At 38.1% G+C, this 7977-nt stretch overlaps 1 long non-coding RNA gene across 1 annotated transcript; it reads left to right on the forward strand.

The window, feature by feature from the left end:
* The first annotated feature begins 4341 nt into the window (after nt 1–4341).
* Nucleotides 4342–6415, forward strand: LOC146883667 (uncharacterized). The gene is made up of 2 exons (XR_014984330.1): nt 4342–4636; nt 6030–6415. It is a non-coding gene; the product is annotated as an uncharacterized LOC146883667 (long non-coding RNA).
* The last annotated feature ends 1562 nt before the right edge of the window (nt 6416–7977 follow it).

A 7977-nucleotide genomic window follows, 5' to 3' on the forward strand; every position in this document is an offset into this window, starting at 1 on the left:
CTCTACAAAAACCTAACCCTAGCTTCTAGAAACTAGGTCAAATAAGGTTACAAAAAGGAGAGACAAAAGAGCTAACTATGGTGTGTGCAAGGCTAATTTCGTTCTAGCACAAAAGGAGACAAAGAATGTGTCTCATATGTCTCCAAAAAGTGGCCAAAGTGTGCTAAACACAAAGGAGACCAAAGGTACATAGGTACACTTGCTTCATGCCTTTTACTTTATGCTTTATGCCTTTGCTTTACTCTCTCATCCACATCATTTATGCTCCCCAATCACCATGCGCCACCTAGCATTGCTTTCTTACTCCTAATTAACCTACAAAGCAAATAAACATAGATTAGCATGTTGGCTTAAGTCAAGTCAACTATAGTCAACAAGTCAAACCTAGTCAAAGGTCAACAAGTCAACTAAAGTTGATTCAACTAAGTCAACTTAGGGAATCAAAAATAGCAAACACAAATGAAAGGGATGAAGGATTAGTGAACTTGCTTTCTAAACATGCTTAGTCTTCTTAAGCATTTGCCTCCATCCTTGGTTGGGGTCAATCCTTCATCATCCTCCCCTCCTTGGAGAGCATTTGACCACAAATTCTTTAAGCCTTTGTAGATGGAGCTTGACTTGATTTGGGGGAGGATTTGTGCCTCCCTTTTATGAGCTCTTGTTCCATCCTTTCTAAGGGTATTACCCCCAGCTTTGGTTAGGCCATCTTTTTTTTCTAGACTAGTTTTCCTCTCTTGCTTGTGCTTTGGGCCTTCCTTTTTGGCTTGGGAAGAGAAGGAAGGGTGATGTACATCTTGCTTTGGAAGAATTTTTTTGTAGGCAAGTAACACCTTGGTGAAAGCTTGGCCCTTTTCTTTTTCTTCTTTATCTTTTCTTATTATATTTCTATCCTTATTAACTTCTTGAGGTGATAGAGGTAGTAAAGTGGTCTTTTTCCCATTTATGAAGAAAATGTATTGGTTTGTATGGCCATCATGTAAACTTTGTTTATCAAATTGCCATGGCCTACCTAGTAAGATATGTGTGACTTCCATGGGAACAACATCACATAGCACCTCATCTTTGTAGCTTCCTATAGAGAAGTTAATTAGGACTTGTTTATTGACATCTATTTCTCCCTCTTTACTTATCCAAGCAAGCTTGTATGGCTTAGCATGAGGAATGGTCTCTAAGCAAAGCTTTTCCACCAACCTTGTGCTAGCTACATTGGTACTACTTCCTCCATCAATAATTAGAGAGCAAACCCATTTGTTAATTTTGCATCTAGATTGAAAAATGTTTTCTCTTTGAGTTGGCTCAAGCTCACTTTGATCTTGACCTATCATGCGCCTTAATAACATAGGGTTTTTCTCAAAAATTTTAGTTTTACTAGAGGAAGAAGATTCTTATGAAAGAGAATGGGGAGATGAGTGTTCACTTTCAACATCATTACTCTTCTTTAAGATCATGGTCCTTTTGGTTGGGCAATTTAAAGCAATATGATTATAACCCAAACATTTAAAACATTTAATGGAACTTGATCTTTGATAAGTGGAATGGTGAATGTGATCACTTGGTGACTTACTTTTACTTGGTGGTTCTTGATGAGAGTTAGAAGAGAACTTATCATGTTACTTTTTATCCTTTCCCTTCCATGAGTGACTAAAGTAGTGGTTGGGTGAGTAACTCTTCCCTTCCCTTCTTTTTCTTTTCAATTGAATTTCAATCCCTAGGGCAAGTGTGAAAACATTTTCAAGAGTGGAGTACTCATACAACTCTACTTGGTCTTGTATGTCTCTCTTAAGACCACTCACAAATCTTTTTATTTTCTCTTTGTTAGTTTCTTTTATTTCAACCCTACGCATTTTAGACTCTAATTCTTTAAAGTACTCACTCACACTCATAGAACCTTGGTGAAGCCTTTAGAGCTTCAAAAGAAGTTCCTTCCTATAGGAGGGAGGAACAAATCAAGCGCGCATAAGAGATTTAATCTCCATCCAAGAAGCCGCGGGTGGCCCTTGGTCATAATTCTTACAAACTTTATGCCACCAAGTATTGGCATACTCCAAAAATCCTAAAACTACTAGATCAACTTGTGCTTGATCCTTTACATGATTTTCATTGAAAATTTGATCAACTTTAGCTTCCCAATCAAGGAAGATTTTGGGATCACTTCCACCATAGAACTTAGGAATCTTTAGAGTTTGCTTCTCTTGTGATGGGTTGCGCCTCGAATGCCCTATTTTCCTAGGCTCTCTTTCTCTCTCCCTAGCTTCAAGCCTTTGAATGTGCTCTTGGATTCTTAGGTCACTTTGCTCCTTGTCTTTTCTCAATTGTTCAAAGGCCTCCTTCCTAGACAACTCCAAATTCCGAAGCAATCTCATCAATGTATTGTTTTTGTTTGTTGTAGGTGCATTTGATGAACTTGCCATGATTCCTACAACAAAAACACTCAAATCCGAGACAAAATAAATGGATTAGAGGTTAGACAATATGAAAACCGAGACCAAATCCAACCCAAAATGTAACCCAAATGTTTAGATCACTCTCCCAAAGTAACAAGGCAAGGCTAGCACTCAAAATCCACCAAAGGAGTGAAGCAAACACTTTTCAAAACTTGTTCAAAACCTTTCAAATGCACTACAAGTGATTCAGCCACAACATCCCAAGAGTTTCAAGAAAAGAAAACTACTAAGACAAAACAAAGAACGCCTAGTGACAAGCAAGAAAAGCACAAAAACAAGGAAAGCTAAACTCTAAAGAAGAAAAGTTTGAGACAAAACTTTTAACAAGACTAAAACAATGAAAAACACTTTTAAGGACTCTATGGAAAGCATTTGAACAAGCCAAAATTATACCTCAAATCATGCATACACCATGAAAGATCATAACCAAGTCAAAACATGGAACTAATTTGCCAATATCACCCAAAATCCAAGTATAAAATTTGGTAGCATAACACCTAGTAAGAATTGCCAAATGGATTCACCAAGCATTGTAAAAGTTCTCGGCCAAACTGTTTTTGGTCTTGAAAACACTTTTTCTTTTCAAAACTAGGTACTTAAAATGATGAGAAGGATGTTTTAGGGTGTCTTGAACACTTAGTTCCTTAAAATTAGGTCAAAATCAATTTCAAGGAGCAAGCTACAACAAAAGGCATAGATCTCATGCAATAGCTCAAATACTTAGAAACAAGAATAAGAAAACTCAAAGAAGCATATGACATATGACTCAAGCAAAAGTTAGACACATTTAAAGACTCAACATGACATACACAAAGACACAAACATGTAGCTATCATGCATTTAAACTCATGGATTTGAGGCTCAAAGACTAAGCATCAAAAGACATGTTATCCAACCACATTTAGGAGCAAAAGAGTCACAAAAGCGAAGCCAAAATTGCCACAACATAACCTGAAAACGTTGTTTTTCGTATTCTCGGCAGCTCTGACCTTTGCTCACTCATTTGATCATAACTCTCTCCACAGAAATTCAAATGCGTTAATTCTTTTTTTGTTGGAAACTAGACTCACATATCTTTCTTTTGATATAAAGAACGTTACTTTTGGACCACTGAGCTAGCTGCAGTATTTTTTTCAAAAACGTACACGTTGCTGTCAGCACTGTTTTTATGTGGACCATTCAAAGATAGCTACACAAGACAAGGTTAGAACATGAAACCACCATATTCAAGGACAACCAAAGCTCTAGATACCAAATGATGAAGGATTATCTTGTTTCTTTTTAAGATTATTGAACATGGTGATGTGACCCCAACAAGCCCAAGTTCAAGTGCATCAACAAGCCCAAGCCCATATCAAGGCCCAATCACTAGAAGCATGATGAGAAAGATTCACATGGGCCTCTCACAAGATGATCAAGAAAATCATGGGCTTTTTACATTATTTACATGGGCTAAAGAAATCTCTAAAATATGAGGTGATGCATGAAGGAAGTAGTCTAGATTTAAATTGGGCCATTGTTTAGGCTTTGCTTTCAATAAAAGCTAGAACACTTGTTGGGATCATTTGGGCCGAGCCCAATGTGCTACCATTGGCCAAGAGTTACTAGAGTGGCTCTCCTTTTGGATGCAAGCAAAGCATGAACTAAGCAAGGAGCATGTGATGGAAGCATGGTGCGTGTGACTTGGGCAAGGAGAGTGTGATATGCCACTTGGCACCATCTAGACTCATCTACTACATCACATGGTCTATAATCAAGCATCATGGTCTATAATCAAGCTTCTTCTCCAAGCTACATTTACATTTCATCTTTGTTGCATTTTCTTTTCATTTGGCCGGCCATGTGCCTATAAATAGAGCCACTCAAATATTGTAATGGTTACTCTTGAAATTGCTAATAGATGCTAGTGTTTAAGATCACTCCACACTTCTATTAATTTGAGAGCACACATAGCTAACCTTCTCCTTCATCTCCTCTAGCCACCTTCCATACCATAGCTCCACTTCTACTCTTCATCTTCACCAAATTCTCCATTTTCGAGAGCAACCTTTCTCTAATTCTCCAAATTCCGCTGCACTTCATCTTCTCTTCAACATTTTCCATGGATTTCCTCCCTCTCCTACTCCAAGGACGTCCATCAATTGGTATCTATAGCCATCCAAGCCTTTGGTGCATCCATCCTCTTGGTTTGGGTAAGGTTCTTGGTCCATACTTGTCTCCTCTTTCATTTTCCGTTTTGTCTCTCTTCTCCACTGTTTTCTTCACTTTTGCTGCTGTTTTTTTCATGTTTTTAATGTTCTCCACCGTTTGACATTGAGGCTACATGAATCTCCATTGATTCACCTTGTAGTACTCCTTGCTTCATTGGTGCAAATATGTTTTTAGGTTCCATTTTCGTTTTTCCAGCACTTATTCTTTGGTTCTTGAGTTTTCTACATTTTTATTCGGTGAATTCAGTCCTTCTTTGCATTTTATCATTTCAGTTATGTTTAAGTCATGTTCTATGCTTTGTTTGTGTTTTAATTCATCTTTTCCACCGTTTGATTGCATTGCTTACTGAATTGATTGAGTTTCCGCGCCACATCTCACAGCCAAAACACTATGATCCTTCAAGGAAGTGTGTGGATGTTTAAGGCCTGAATCCTCACTGTTTTTCATCCATTTCAGTTCATAATCAAGTTCTTTAGCTATGCTTTCCATAGAACATCTCCTACAATTTCAGAGAGCAAATCTGCTCCAGTTTTCTTCTGTTTTCTACCAAATCACTGCACGCACAGTCTCTGTTTTTAAGTTTTTGTGAGTAACTCAGTGCACCAAAATTCAATCTGATTTTTGCCTCATTTAGTTAACATCCAGACGAAAAATACAAAAAAAGAATCATTCAAAAATGTTGAGTACAAAAAAAATGAAAAATCACGCAAGTTGAGGCTCATATTTCCGTTTTCTGGCACTGCAGTTTCCGAAAACTCACTGTTTCATTGCTGTTTTGTGCGTGTTTGTGTGTTTTTAGTGCTCGTTTTCACATGAATTTTGGCTTGAGTTTGTACTCTATATTGCTTCATTATTGATTTGCTTTGGAAGTTAATTCATCACTTCATTTGCTACTGCTTTGCAATGAGTACTTCAGCCATATGATTGAGCACTATTATCTTGCTGTTTTTGTTGTTTTCATCTATTCTAGTGCATTTCTAGGTTCCTTTTGTGGTGCTTGCTTTTATTTTCCAGCCTTTAATTTCTTGCTTGTCACTTCTTGAACCTCCTTCTAGTCATGTTTCATTTCAATTCTCTTTTGGTTTAACATTTCTAATTAGCTTTTCTTGCTTTCTCCTTTGTTTGGGTTCATCTACTTGTCTCTCGGTTTTGGTTGATTAATGATGCTATGGAGTTTAGAAGGGTTTATATGATATGGTAGCATCTTAGGTGGTGGATATTGAAGTAGAATTTTAGCTTGTGTGTTTTCTATATGCTTGCCTTCTCCTCACCTTTGAGAGTTTGAGAGTTTTGAGCCTATTCATTTGAGAGAGTGTGTGCTAACTAGTTTGCTTGCCATAGTTTGTTTTGTTTCTTTCTTTCACTTTTTTGCAGATTTGGTTGCTGTTTTTGGATGCTGTAGTAGTGTGGTGCTGCCAAGGACACTTTTCCACATTTTGGTGCTTGAATTTGGTCATATACAAAGGCTCCCAAAGCCTCTTTTGCTCTCGGGATTTTCCAGCAGCTGTGATTTTGGAGAGCTTGTTTTGGTGCTGTTTTGGAGTCTTTGGCTGCACATTTTGGACCTCATTTTAGCAACACCTTTTAGTTCTTTAATTGTGTATAATTTGAACACCTCTTTTTGGTACAATTGAAGCATTCTAAGGCATTTTATTGGTTCTCCAAAAAGCCTTAAAATCTTGTTTTCTAGCATCCAATTTGCTCTCGGTTTGCTTCACTTTGTACCAAAACTTGTGCATCAATTTCTTTTGCTTTGAACATTCCATTGTATCCATGGCCTACTTAGGTGTCTTGGGGAACCAAAGGTGTTCAATCCCATCTCCTAAGTAGAACCTTTTTCATATTCTAGTGCAACGTTTTAGTAAGTGAGTGTGTTGAAAGTTCTAAGTGCTTTCTCACCTTGCTTTTAGGCCGCATAGTTAGACGCTTAGTGGTTTAAATTTGTGAGACCAAAGTCTCTAAATTTTTTGCCATTTAGGGGTCCGTTTTTAGTGTTAGTCTTTTCTTTTCTTTGAGTCTTGTTTGTTAGTACTTAGTGTCTCAAGTGATTCTATTTACTTAGCCTTAAACAATTGTGTGATCTTTGAAACCTTTTGCAAGTACATCTTGGCAAGGATTGGCCTTGGTACTTAAGAAGTCTTGTAGACTCACCTCGCCTACCTGGAGGTCTACTTGTGCTTGGTTTCTTCTTTCACTATTTTTGTTAAAGTTCTAAGTTCTTTCAATCACCATGAGCACTAGAAGGGCTACTCGTGCTAGTACCCAACATCAACAACATGATGAAAACAACCTCCACACAAGTGGTGATGAGGAGGTTGAGGTTGATCCTAGAGTCCTAAATAATCTCTCTCAAGAGGTTAGGGACTTTAAAATTCAAATGGCTTCCATCCAAGCCAATCTTCAATTAATTGCCAATCAACTTACCCCTCCCAACCACAATAACTGTGCCTCTCCTAGGCCTTCTCGTGCCCCTTCAAGGCATGAGTATGATTTTGAAGAGGAGGAAGATGAGCGCATTAACCTTAGACAATCGCCTCGTGTAAGAAGACAAAGGCGCATACCTCCTCACCCAAAGGAAGTTAAAATTGATTTGCCTCATTTCTATGGGAAGGATAATGTTGAGGTTTTTCTTGATTGGGTTGCCAAAGTAGAACAATTGTTTGAGAGTCATGTTGTGGAGGAAGAGAGGCGTGTGTCTCTAGCTACTCTTAGCTTTCAAGGGCATGCTCTTAATTGGTGGACTTCCTTAGTCCTCCAAAGAAGGAGAAAAGAGCTACATGATATTGAGTATTGGAATGATCTTAAGGAAGCCCTTCATGCCCGCCATGTTCCCTCCTACTACAAAAGAGAGCTATTGGACAAGCTCCAAAGGCTCCAACAAAGATCTATGTCTATAGAAGAGTATAGACAAAAGATGGAGCTCTACATCATGAGAGCCGGAATTGAAGAAGAAGAGGAACTTACCATTGCTAGGTTCTTAAGTGGACTCAATTACAACATAAGAGATAAAGTTGAGTTGCTCCCCTACCGCAATTTTAATGATCTTGTTCAAATGAGCATCAAGGTGGAGCAACAACTTTTGAGACGTCCTTCTCGCAAGGATTTTCCCTCTTTTTCTAAAAGTGATTTTCCAAAGAAAGATTTTTCAAAAGAAAAAGAGTCCACTCTTAAGAGTCTTACAAAGGTAAGTGATAAGGGTGAATCCTCCACCAACAAAAGAGGTAGTGACATCAAATGTTTCAAGTGTCTAGGTAGAGGTCATGTGGCTGCTCAATGCCCTACCAAATGCACCATTGTGCTTAAGGGCAAAGACCTCTACACT

Source organism: Vigna unguiculata, chromosome 9, assembly GCF_037176805.1.
Source record: "Vigna unguiculata cultivar grain cowpea cultivar isolate G323 ecotype 2 chromosome 9, ASM3717680v1, whole genome shotgun sequence".
Lineage (NCBI taxonomy): Eukaryota > Viridiplantae > Streptophyta > Magnoliopsida > Fabales > Fabaceae > Vigna > Vigna unguiculata.